This window comes from Tachyglossus aculeatus, chromosome 3 (assembly GCF_015852505.1).
Source record: "Tachyglossus aculeatus isolate mTacAcu1 chromosome 3, mTacAcu1.pri, whole genome shotgun sequence".
NCBI classification, from domain to species: Eukaryota; Metazoa; Chordata; class Mammalia; order Monotremata; family Tachyglossidae; genus Tachyglossus; species Tachyglossus aculeatus.
This window is the reverse complement of record NC_052068.1, coordinates 95,822,489-95,835,539: the sequence shown is the minus strand read 5'-3', so window position 1 is coordinate 95,835,539 and position 13,051 is coordinate 95,822,489.

Here is a 13,051-nt window from a genome sequence, read left to right as displayed (position 1 = left end):
TTGCCCAAGGTCACCCAGCAGACAAGTAAGTCAGAATTAGAACCCAGAGCAAGTATTATAACCCATATTTCTTTTATAAATATGTGCCCAACTCTGTACAGTTTAAACTAACTCAGTGAACAGCAAGGTAAATGTGTTTTTTAAAAAACTGGTATTTGTTAAGCACTTACTATATGCCAAGCACTGTACTAAGCACTGGAGTAGCTATAAGGTAATCAGGTTGGACACAGTCCATGTCCCACATGGGCTCCCAGCCTTAATCCCTATTTTACAGATGAGGTAACTGAGGCACAGAGAAGTTAAGTAACTTGTCCAGGATCACACAGCAGACAAGTGGTGGAAGCAGGATTAAAATCCAGGTTTTCTGACTCCCAATCTCCTGCCCTTTCCACTAGGCCATGCTGTTTCTCAAAATGGTTTGAGAGCATGCAGTTCTATATCAGAACCTAGCCTGAAACTCTAATATCACCATACCCTTTCCCCCCCTACCCTGCTAATGGCTAGTAGCTTAAGCTGCCTTAAGGCCACTGAGGCATGGGTAGATTCCCTGGTCTCTTGAACCTTGTCATTAAGTTTGCCCCATGCCACCATGACCGGCATTGTAGCTGCTGGATACTTGGATGAACAAAAAGAGCTCAAGTTTGTCCAGGGTGCATTTAATGCTACCTGGAAAATTTCCAGGGAAAATTACAGTGCTTAAACATTAACAAAAACATGGGTTTGTTTCTATGTACGTGTCTTTATAGAATATATTTGATATGTTTCTGTTATCAGTAATATTTTGAGAGAGCGAAAGAAAGGAGAGAGGGAGAAAGAGGGAGAGAGAGAGAGAGAAAGGAGCTGTAGACCTTCGCTGTTCAAAATAATCTCATCTCAAACTATAACTATACCACTGTGCTTGGAGTGTCATTAGCATTATTGCCTTCAAATTGAAAGAACAATGTGGTATATTTTAACAAATTTTTTTCTCATTCCCTGCACTAGACTGTAAACTTCCTGAGGACAGGAATCATCTCTACCAACTCAACTATATTGGTACAATACTCAGCACCCATGCAGTGCTCAATAAATACCCTTGATTGATTAATAGATTTATTGTTCAATTTACTGATCAGAGAATCAGTCAGAGAATCTACTCCGCAAGGGGTCTGAGACAAGGGAAGCCTCTCATTTTCAATTTGTACATATTTGTACATATTTATTACTCTATTTTATTAATGATGTGTATATAGCTACTTTATATTCTGATGGTGTTGACAGCTGTCTACTTGTTTTGTTTTGTTGTCTGTCTCCCCCTTCTAGACTGTGAGCCCATTGTTGGGTAGGGACCGTCTTTATATGTTGCCGATTTGTACTTCCCAAGTGCTTAGTACAAGCTCTGCATACAGTTAGCGCTCAATAAATACAATTGAATTAATGAATTTTCCATCCAACCATTTCATCCTGGATAAGGCTGTGCTGGTGCTTGAGGTCATCAAATATCTGTAAACAGGCATGTTGAAGTCCAAAAATTACTGTGGTGATTCATCTTTGATGAAACTGGTTGTTCACAGTGCTAATGCTTTTTACTACCTCAGTAGCACCACGCCACTGGATATTTATTGTAATTGCGCTGTTCATAATGAATTTATTGGGGATTTATATGAATGTTCTATTTGCCTTCATTGAGTTGTGTTTTAACATAATGTAACATTAGTTTAATGTGTCATTAGAGTGCTATTGAATAGCAGGGTTTTTTTTGTCCTAGATATTTGTACAAAGTGCCGTAAGCCTTGACAGACCCCATACTGTAATTATATGTTGGACGGAACTCAAATATCATTAGGACCATTTACCAAGATTATTCACTGTAATAGCGTTTTGGAGCCAACTAAGGCTATTTCCAAAGGGTTACCCCTAAATTTGACCTGACAAATCACATCTTAGACCTTCAGTTACCTTGCATATAGCTCTTAGGGGCAGGCTGGTATTAGTATCCCATTTTGCATGTGAAGAAACATAGAAACCCAAAAGCTATTTAACTGGTGGGGAAAATAATAAAGAGATTGAAATTCAATCAAACCCCTGGGATTACACTGTGTATGTAAGAGTTGACATCATTTGCCGGATTCCTCAAGGGCTTTTCAAGCAAGTTCTCATAGAAAAGCAAGGCTAAATACATCGACTCAATACATGGTGACATTTCTATTGTTGACCAAACCGAGGTGGGAAAGGTGCCAGATTGCCCAAGTAAAGGAAGCTCTGCCGATTGGAAGAGCATCTGCTCCAAGCTAATCAGTCATTCAATCGATGGTATTCATTGAGTGCCTATAAAGTTCGAAACATTGTGATAATATTTGGGAGAATACATCCAAGGCAAAGCACATTTTCTCTGTTTTCAAAGAGCTGACAGACTACTTGGGGAGACAGACAAAAATGATTTATAAGTAATGGAAGGAGAAGGAAGAAATAATAAAGTTGTTATAATAATAATAATGATGGTATTTGTTAAACACTTACTACAGGCTGAGCACTATTCTAAGGGCTGGGGTAGCTACAATATAATCAGGTTGAGCCATGCGGGGCTCACAGTTTTCATCCCCATTGTACAGATGTGGTAACTGAGACACAGAGAAGCGACTTTGCCCAAAGTCACACAGCTGACAAGTGCCAGAGCCAGGATTAGAACCCACGACCTCTAGCTCCCAAGTCCGTGCTCTTTCCACTAAGCCATGCTGCTTCACGCTGTTTTGATAATAATGATGAGAAGGAGAAGGAGGAGGAGGAGGAGGAGAAGAGGAGGATAAATAATTCCCTTCGAGATATATTGAATTTGAAATGTCCTGAAGGCAGGAGGAAATGAGATATTGCTGAAGAGAGAGTCAGGCTCAAGAGGTAGATATGGTAGCTGAAGTTGTAGTAACAGATTAACTCCCCAAGGGAGTGAGTATAAATTGAGAAGAATAAGAATAAGAACCTCAAGGGACACCACAGCTGGGGGCGGGGGAGGAAGAGGTAGTAATAGAGACTAAGAAAGACTGGCTAGAGAGAAGAGGGGAATCAATAGCAAACTGTGTCAGGAAACACCATAGTTAGAATATTGAAGAATAGGAAGTGGTCCTCAGCGTAAACAAATCAAGGAGAATATGGGCAGAATGGAATTCATTAGATTTGACAAGAAAGAAATCACTGAATACCTTAGAGAGCTCTCAGTGAAGTGAATGAATGAATGAATGGCATTTATTGAGAGTTTACTATGTGCATAGTACTGTACTAAGCACTTGGGAGAGAATAATACAACAGAGTCAGTAGACACATTCCCTGTCCATAACAACCTTACAGTTTAGAGGGGGAGATTGCATGTAAGTGCTGTAGGGGTGAGGGTTTGGTGAATATCAAATGCTTAAAGGGTTCAGACCAAGTACATGGGTTGTATGGAAGGGAGAGGGAATAGGGGAAACGAGGGCTTATTTGGGGAAGGCCCTTGAAGGAGATGTGATTTTAATAAGATTTTCATTCATTCATTCATTCAATCATATTTATTGAGCGCTTACTGTGTGCAGAGCACTGTACTAAGCGCTTGGGAAGTACAAGTTTGCAACCTATAGAGACGGTCCCTACCCAACAGTGGGCTCACAGTCTAGAATGGGGAGACAGACAACAAAACAAACCACATAAACCAAATAAAATAAATAGAATAAATATATACAAGTAAAATAAATAGAGCAATAAATATGTACAAACATATATACATATATACAGGTGCTGTGGGGAGGGGAAGGAGGTAAGGCGGGGGGATGGGGAGGGGGAGTAGAGGGAGAGGAAGGAGGGGGGGGCTCAGCCTGGGAAGGCCTCCTGGAGGAGGTGAGCTCTCAGTAGGGCTTTGAAGATTTGAAGGTAGGGAGAGTGGTGGTCTATTATATATGGAGGGGGAGGGAGTTTCAGGTGGGTGGGAGGACATGGACAATCAAGACACATACTTTTGATCTTTTGCACTGAACTAAAGAACATAACATCTTGAATTCCCTTCCAGCTGTATTATTCCAGTGAAAGACTGAGAGAGAAATAGAAAGATTTGTGCAGAGATTAGCCTTAGGAATTAGCATTCTCAATTCTGCTACTGACTTGCTGTTTGGCCCTGATAAAGAGTATCATGCTATGAGAAATAACACGGCAGTTTGAACATTTGTCCATCAAACCCCAAATTCCTCCTCGAACCATGCCCTACATGTGATTGATGGAACAGTATGTTCGTTGCGCTACTTAATGAGTAGGGATATTCGGTCATTAATTTTTCCTTCCAGTAATTCATCATGTGTCTGTGAACCCTGAATCTATCAAGCCCAACCTTTTCTCTAACAGTTAGAGGAACAATGCTGCCTAGTAGTAAGAGCCTGGGCCTTGGAGTCCAAGGACCTGGATTCTAATACTGGCTCTGCCTGTTGCCTGCTGTGTGAACTTGGGTAAGTCATATAATTTTTATGTGACTCAGTTTCCTCATTTCTAAAATGGGGATTCGATACCTGTCCTCCCTCTGATATCAATTAATGAATGGTATTTATTGTCTACTAAGTGCTTGGGAGAGTACAGTACAAACAGATTTAGCAAACATGTTCCCTGTCCATAACAAGTTTACAGTTTAGTAGGGGAGATTAATATGAATAAGTAATTTATAATATATAATTTAAAGGTTTGTATGTAAGTGTTGTGGGCTTGGGGTCAGGCAAAATATTAAATTTCCAAAGGTCACAGTTCCAAATGTATAGATGACAGAGAAGTGAGACCGAGCCATGGAAAAGGGGGACTTAATCGAGGAAGACCTCTTGGAGGAGATGTAACCTTAACAATGCTTTGAAAGTGGAGAGAGTGGTGATCTGGTGTGTATGGACGGGGAGGGAGTTCCAGGACAAGGGGAACATGTGGGAAATCAGTTGACTTCTAGACAGACAAGACGGGAGCACAGTAAGTAAGTTGGTGCTAGAGAAGCAATTTGTTGCAGGCTGGGCTGTAGTAGATAGTGAAGTGAGGTAGGAGGGGGCAAAGTGCTAGAGTGCTTTAAAGCCAATGCTGAGGAGTTTCTGTTTTATGGAGAGGTGGAAGGGCAACCACTGGTGCTTCTGGAGGAATGAAGAAACATGGATTGAACGTTTCTGTAGAAAAATGATCCGTGAAGCAGAGTGAAGTATGGACTTGAGTGGGGAGAAACAGCAGGCAGGGAGGTCAGCAAGGAACCTGGTACAGTAATCCAGGAGGAATAGGGTAAGTGCTGGGGTTAATGTGGATGCAGTTTGGAAGGAAAGGCAAGAGTGGATTTTAGCAATGTTGTGAAGGTTGAAATGATAAGATTTTGTGATACATTGAATCATCATCAATTGTCATCAATCGTATTTATTGAGCGCTTACTATGTGCAGAGCACTGTACTAAGCGCTTGGGAAGTACAAATTGGCAACACATAGAGACAGTCCCTACCCAACAGTGGGCTCACAGTCTAAAAGGGGGAGACAGAGAACAAAACCAAACATACTAACAAAATAAAATAAATAGAATAGATATGTACAAATAAAATAAATAAATAAATAAATAGAGTAAAAAAATATGTACAGACATATATACATATATACAGGTGCTGTGGGGAAGGGAAGGAGGTAAGATTGGGGGGGGATGGAGAGGGGGACGAGGGGGAGAGGAAGGAAGGGGCTCAGTCTGGGAAGGCCAAATATATGGTTTTAATGAGAATGATGAGCCAAGGATAACAGGAAGGTTATGGACTTGTGAGACAGGAACAATAGTGGTGCTGTTTACATTGTTGAGAAAATCAAGGAGAGGATAGGGTTTGACTGCAAAGATCAGGAGTTCAGTCTTGGACATGTTTAATTTGAGGTCTAGGCAAAACATACAGGTAGAGATGTCCTGAAAACAGGAGGAAATATGAGATTACATGGAAGGAGAGAGATTAGAGCTGGAGGTGTAGATTTGGAAATCATCCACATAAAAATGGTAGTTGAAGCCATGGGAGTGAATGAGTTGTCCAAGAGAGTGGAGGTAGATGGAGAATAGACGGGGACCCAAAATAGCCTCGAGGGACTCCCATATCTAGGTAGTGGGAGGCAGAGGAGGAGCCTGCGAAAGAGATGGAGAATGAGTGGGCAGTGAGATAGGAGGAGAACCAGGAGATGATGGAGTCAGTGAAGCTAAGGTTGGATAATGTTTCAAGGGAAAGGGTTTGGTTGACAGTGTCAAAAGCAGCTGAGAGGTCAAGGAGGATTAGGCTCAGTGGAAAGAGCACAGGCTTGGGAGCCAGAGGTCATGGGTTTTAATCCTGGCTCCGCCACTTGTCAGCTGTGTGACTTTGGACAAGTCACTTAACTTCTCTATGCCTCAGTTACCTCATCTGTAAAATGGGGATTAAGACTGTGAGCCCAACGTGGGACAACCTGATCACCTTGTATCCCCCCCAGCACTTAGAACAGTGCTTCAAACATAGTAAGCGCATAACAAATACCATTATTAATTAATTAATTAGGATCGAGTAGAGGACATCAGATGTAGTGAGAAGAAGGTCATTGGCTACCTTAGAGAGGGCTGTTTCAGAGAAATGAAAAGGGTGGAAGCCAGATTGAAGGGGATATAGGAAAGAACTGGAGAAGAAATGGAAACAGTCGTGTAAACAACTCTCTCAAGATGTTTGGAGAGAAATGGTATGAGGGAGGTTGGGCGATAACTGGAGGAAGTTGTGGGGTCAAGGGAGGATATATTTTTAGGATAGGAGATACATGAGCATGCTTGAAAGCAGTGGGGAAGAAGCCATTGGAAAGTGAACAACTGAAGATGGTGGTCAAGGAGGGAAAAATGAAGCGGCTGAGGGTTTTAAAGAGGTATTAAGAGATGCAGTCAGAAGCACAGGTAGAGGGGCTAGATTTAGAGAAGAGGTGAAAGATTTCATCTTCAGTTACTGCAGGGAATATAGGAAGAATAGAAGGGGGTGGTGGATGAGGGAAAGATTGGAGAGGAGCAGGGGAATTTTTAGGGAGATCATGCTTGATGGTATCAATTTTGTTGATGAAGTATGTGGCCAAGTCATTAGGAGAAAAAGATAGTGGTGGAAGGGGTACAGGAGGTTTGGGAAGGGAGTTAACATTTCTGGAACAGCTGGAGGGGTGAGTGGGTATGGGAGTGAAAATAAGTATTGTTGTCAGGCAGTGGAGTGGGCTGAATTTAAGCAGATAAGAATGAAACCATCCAAACCGCTACCCTGCTCGTTCAAGCTCTCATCCTATCCCGTCTGGACTACTGTATCAGCCTTGTCTTTGATCTCCCATCCTCATGTCTCTCCCCACTTCAATCCATACTTCATACTGCTGCCCGGATTGTCTTTGTCCAGAAACGCTCTGGGCATGTTACTCCCCTCCTCAAAAATCTCCAGTGGCTACCAATCAATCTGCGCATCAGGCAGAAACTCCTCACCCTGGGCTTCAAGGCTGTCCATCACCTTGCCCCCTCCTACCTCACCTCCCTTCTCTCCTTCTCCAGCCCAGCCCGCACCTTCCGCTCCTCTGCTGCTAATCTCCTCACCGTGCCTCGTTCTCGCCTGTCCCGCCATCGACCCCCGGCCCACGTCCTCCCCCGGGCCTGGAATGCCCTCCCTCTGCCCATCCGCCAAGCTAGCTCTCTTCCTCCCTTCAAGGCCCTGCTGAGAGCTTACCTCTTCCAGGAGGACTTCCCAGACTGAGCCCCTTCCTTCCTCTCCCCCTCGTCCCCCTCTCCATCCCCCACATCTTACCTCCTTCCCTTCCCCACAGCACCTGTACATATGTATATATGTTTGTACATATTTATTACTCTATTTATTTATTTATCTTACTTGTACATATCTATTCTATTTATTTTGTTAGTATGTTTGGTTTTGTTCTCTGTCTCCCCCTTCTAGACTGTGAGCCCACTGTTGGGTAGGGACTGTCTCTATGTGTTGCCGACTTGCACTTCCCAAGCGCTTAGCACAGTGCTCTGCACATAGTAAGCGCTCAATAAATATGATTGATTGATTGAATATAAGGTGAGCAAGGTCAGTGAGATGTCTGGTTTTCCTCCAACAGTGCTATGCAGCCCGAACACAGGAAAAGAGGAAGCATACTGTGGAGGTAATAATAATGGCATTTGTTAAGCACTTACTATGTCCCAAGCACTGTTCTAAGCACTGGGGTGGATGCAAGGTGATCAGGTTGTCCCATGTGGGGCTCACAGTCTTAATCCCAATTTTACAGATGAGGTAACTGAGGCACAGAGAAGTTAAGTGACTTGCCCAAAGTCACACAGCTGACAAGCAGTGGTGCTAGGATTAGAATCCATGACTCTGACTCCCAAGCCCATGCACTTTCCACTGAGCCACACTGCTTCTTGGTGATCCAGGGTTCCATATTAGCAGCGTGGCTCAGTGGAAAAGAGCACGGACTTTGGAGTCAGAGGTCATGGGTTCAAACCCCAGCTCTGCCACTTGTCAGCTGTGTGACTTTGGGCAAATCACTTAACTTCTCTGTGCCTCAGTTACCTCATCTGTAAAATGGGGATTAAGATTGTGAGCCCCCCGTGGGACAACCTGATCACCTTGTAACTTCCCCAGTGCTTAGAACAGTGCTTTGTACATAGTAAGCACTTAATAAATGCCAATATTATCATTATTATTATGAGCCTGATGGAGGGACAAGGGAGAAAGGGAGTGAAGAACTGGAAATATGAGTATAGAGGTCAAGATGATAGATGGAGGAGAGGGAGTAGAGGTATTGATAGTGTACATCTTGTTCATGGATTAGAATAGGAAGAGGGAGATTGGATGATACCTAGAAAATGCAGTGGGGCTCAGAAGAGAGTATTTTATAAAGAGAGGGAAGATATGGTCATATTTGAAGGCAGAGGGGAAGGAGCCATCAAAAAGTGAGTCGTTGAAGATGATGATCAGGGAGGGGAAAAGAATGGAAATGTGTGTTGCCAGAAAGTGAGAGGGGATGGATTTGTAAGAACAGGTGATGGGGTCAATTCTGAAAGCAGGTGGGAGATCTCCTCTCAAGAGAAGTCTGAGAAGGATAAGAGTGAGAATCTGGGTGTGGGAGGGAGAGAGGGAGGTGAGGAAGCTATAAAAACAGTGTTGACCAGAGGTAAGGGCATGGGCCTCCAAGTCAGAAGACTTGGATTATAGTCCCAGATCATTCATCTACCTGCATCCATCACCATGCCCCTTCTTACCTCACCTCCCTTCTCTCCTTCTCCAGCCCAGCCTGCACCCTCTGCTCCTCTGCCACTAATCTCCTCACTGTGCCTCGTTCTCGCCTGTTCCGTCGTCGACCCCTGGCCCACGTCATCCCCCTGGCCTGGAATGCCCTCCCTCTGCACATCCGCCAAGCTAGCTCTCTTCCTCCCTTCAAAGCCCTACTGAGAGCTCACCTCCTCCAGGAGGCCTTCCCAGACTAGCCCCCCTTTTCCTCTGCTCCTCCTCCCCTCCCCATCAGCCCCGTTCCCTCCCTCTGCCCTACCCCTGTCCCCTCCCCACAGCACTTGTGTGTATGTATGTACATATTTATTACTCTATTTTATTAATGATGTGTATATAGCTATAATTCTATTTATCTATTCTGTTGGCATTGACACCTGTCTACTTGTTTTGTTTGGTTGTCTGTCTCCCCTTTCTAATAATAATACTACTAATAAAAATGATGGTATTTTTTAAGTGCTTACTATGTGCAAAGCCTGTTCTTAAGCGCTGGGGAGGTTACAAGGTGATCAGGTTGTCCCACGGGGGGCTCACAGTTTTAATCCCCATTTTACAGGTAAGGTAATAGAGGCCCAAAGAAGTTAAGTGACTTGCCCAAGGTCACACAGCTGATATTTGGCGGAGCTGGGATTTGAACCCATGACCTCTGACTCCAAAGCTCGTGCTCTTTCCACTGAACCACGCTGCTTCTAGATTGTGAGCCCGTTGATGGATAGGGACCATCTCTATATGTTGCCGCATTGTACTTTCCAAGCGCCTAGTACAGTGTTCTGCACACAGTAAGCGCTCAATAAATACCATTGAATGAATGAAGGAAGGAGTTTAAAATCCACAGGACTGCAAGTCAGTCCATCTCTCTGAGGGCTGATTGTTGGGGAAATGCAAACACCTCCTTCTCGGTGGTAGTGGGATAATAGTAATAATCGTAACGATAATAATAACAATAACTGTGGTATATGTTGAACCCTTATTATGTGCATATTATTATATAATTATATAATGGTATAATAATTGTATTATAATTATATTATATAATTATTATAATAATTATTATTAGAATAATAAAAATCTATTATTATGTAGAAGATAACCAGGTCAGACACAGCCCCTATCCCACACAGGGCTCTCAAGTATTGTTGGGGAAATGTAAACAGCTCCTTCTCGGTGACAGTGGGATAATAGTAATAGTAATAATCGGAATGATAATAATAGCAACAACAATAACTGTGGTATATGTTGAACCCTTATTATGTGCCAAGTGCTGGGGTATGTAGAAGATAACCAGGTCACACAGGGCTCTCAAGAGGTGAAGTGTGCAGTTTGCAACTCGAGCAAACACCCTGTTAAATTTCATGCCCCTCAGCATAGTTCCCTGTGATGATAGCAGGTGAGCCAGAGGGAAAGGCTCCAAGGGAAGACCTAAATGTTGACACAGCCGCAGGGGGCCGGGAGAGATGTCTTCTAAGAGCAGAAGACAATGAGACTGTAATTAGTAGATTAGGGACATTACACCAGCGGGAGATGCTCCATATAGAGGTCAATAATCCTAGCTTAAAGGCTGGGGGGAAATGCTTGTCACTGCTGCTCTCAGTTGTCCTAAAGGACAACTGAGAAAGCCTGGACAGGGGACCCCCTGATGGAAACGTCCGTCTCGACCTGTACTTGGCTGCTCACTGTCCTCCGAAGGGAAGACAGGGACAGGTCGGGCAGAGGGACCTTATGGCCAGGGGACTCCTGTGCCGGCCCGGCCTGTTTAAGACCCCCAAAACCAAAAGGGACTGATCCTACCGTAGGAAATTCTAAATGCCTCTGGGTTGAGGGCTTAAATAGTGGCAGAAATCTCATCACCCCTGTGTTGAAGGCTTAACAGAAGCAGTATTCTTTACCATTAATGTTTATCTCTTTGTTAATAAATGCTTTCTTTCTGGAATACTTAATATCGTGGTTTATTCCTTCGGTAAAGCTGAATCAATCAATCAGTCAATCAATCGTATTTATTGAGCGCTTACTGTGTGCAGAGCACTGTACTAAGCGCTTGGGAAGTACAAGTTGGCAACATATAGAGACAGTCCCTACCCAACATCATCATCATCATCAATCGTATTTATTGAGCGCTTACTATGTGCAGAGCACTGTACTAAGCGCTTGGGAAGTACAAATTGGCAACATATAAAGACAGTCCCTACCCAACAGTGGGCTCACAGTCTAGAAGGGGGAGACAGAAAACAAAACCAAACATACTAACAAAATAAAATAAATAGAATAGATATGTACAAGTAAAATAAATAAATAAATACAGCAATAAATATGTACAAACATATATACATATCTATAGGTGATATATACATATATACAGGTGCCACAAACCACCTTGTCCCTAATTGGCTCTAATGGGATGTAACAAGAGGGAAAAATAGGTATTGAATCCCCATTTTACAGATGAAGAAACTGAGGTATGAGAAATGAAGTGATTTGCCCACAGTCACACAGCAGACAAGTGGCAGAGTCATGATTAGAACCCAGGTTCTTCTGAGAAGCAGCATGACCTAATGGAAAGAGCATGGGCCTCAGAGTCCAAGGGCCAGGGATCTAATCCCAGCTCTGCCAATGGCTTGCTGTGCGACTTTGGGCACGTCATTTTACTTCTCTTGCTTCAGTTTCCTCAACTGTAAGATGGAAGTTAAATACCCGTTCTCCTTTCTACTTGGCTCACAGGGACAGGGACTTTGTCGGACCTAATTAACTTGAACCTACCCCAGCACTTCGAACAATGTTTGATACATAATAATAATGATGATGGCATATGTTAAGCACTTACTATGTGCAAAGCACTGTTCTAAGCACTGAGAGGGAATACAAGGTGACCAGGTTCCCACACATGGGGCTCACAGTCTTAATCCCCATTTTACAGATGAGGTAACTGAGGCTCAGAGAAGCTAAGTGACTTGACCAAGGTCAAACAGCAGACATGTGGCAGAGCTGGGATTAGAACCCATGACCAAGCCCGGGCTCAGTTACCTAACATGGCTTAACAAATGCCATCATCATTATTATTATGATTATTATGTATCAAACATTGTTCGAAGTGCTGGGGTAGGTTCAAGTTAATTAGGTCCGACAAAGTCCCTGTCCCTGTGAACCTAAGTAGAAGGGAGAACAGGTATTTAACCCCATTTTACATAGTAAGTGCTTAACAAATACCATAAAAAAGAAACTCCCTGGCCAGCCTTCTCAGAGAACTTCTGCATTTCTACAGAGAAGCAGCTTGGCTCAGTGGAAAGAGCACGGGCTTTGGAGTCAGAGGTCATGGGTTCAAATCCCAGTTCCACCCCTTGTCAGCTGTGTGACTTTGGGCAAGTCACTTCACTTCTCTGGGCCTCAGTTACCTCATCTGTAAAATGGGGATTAAGACTATGAGCTCCCTGGGGGACAACCTGATCACCTTGTAACCTCCCCAGCGCTTAGAACAGTGCTTTGCACATAGTATGCACTTAATAAATACCATTATTATTATTAGTTTTTGCACCCCAAGCACACAATCTCTCTCGTTCTTTTTCTCTCACTCTTCCTACATATACATGCAGTATATATATAAAATCAGTGTAGATCTATATTAACAATTATGATGGTATTTGTTAAGTGTTTACTATGTGCCAAGCACTGTTCTAAACACTGGAGTAGATACAAGGTAATCAGGTTGGTGATGCGGGGCTCACAGTCTTAATCCCCATTTTACAGATGAGGTAACTGAGGCACAGAGAAGTTAAGTGGCTTGCCCAAAGTCACACAGCAGACAAGTGGCAGAACCG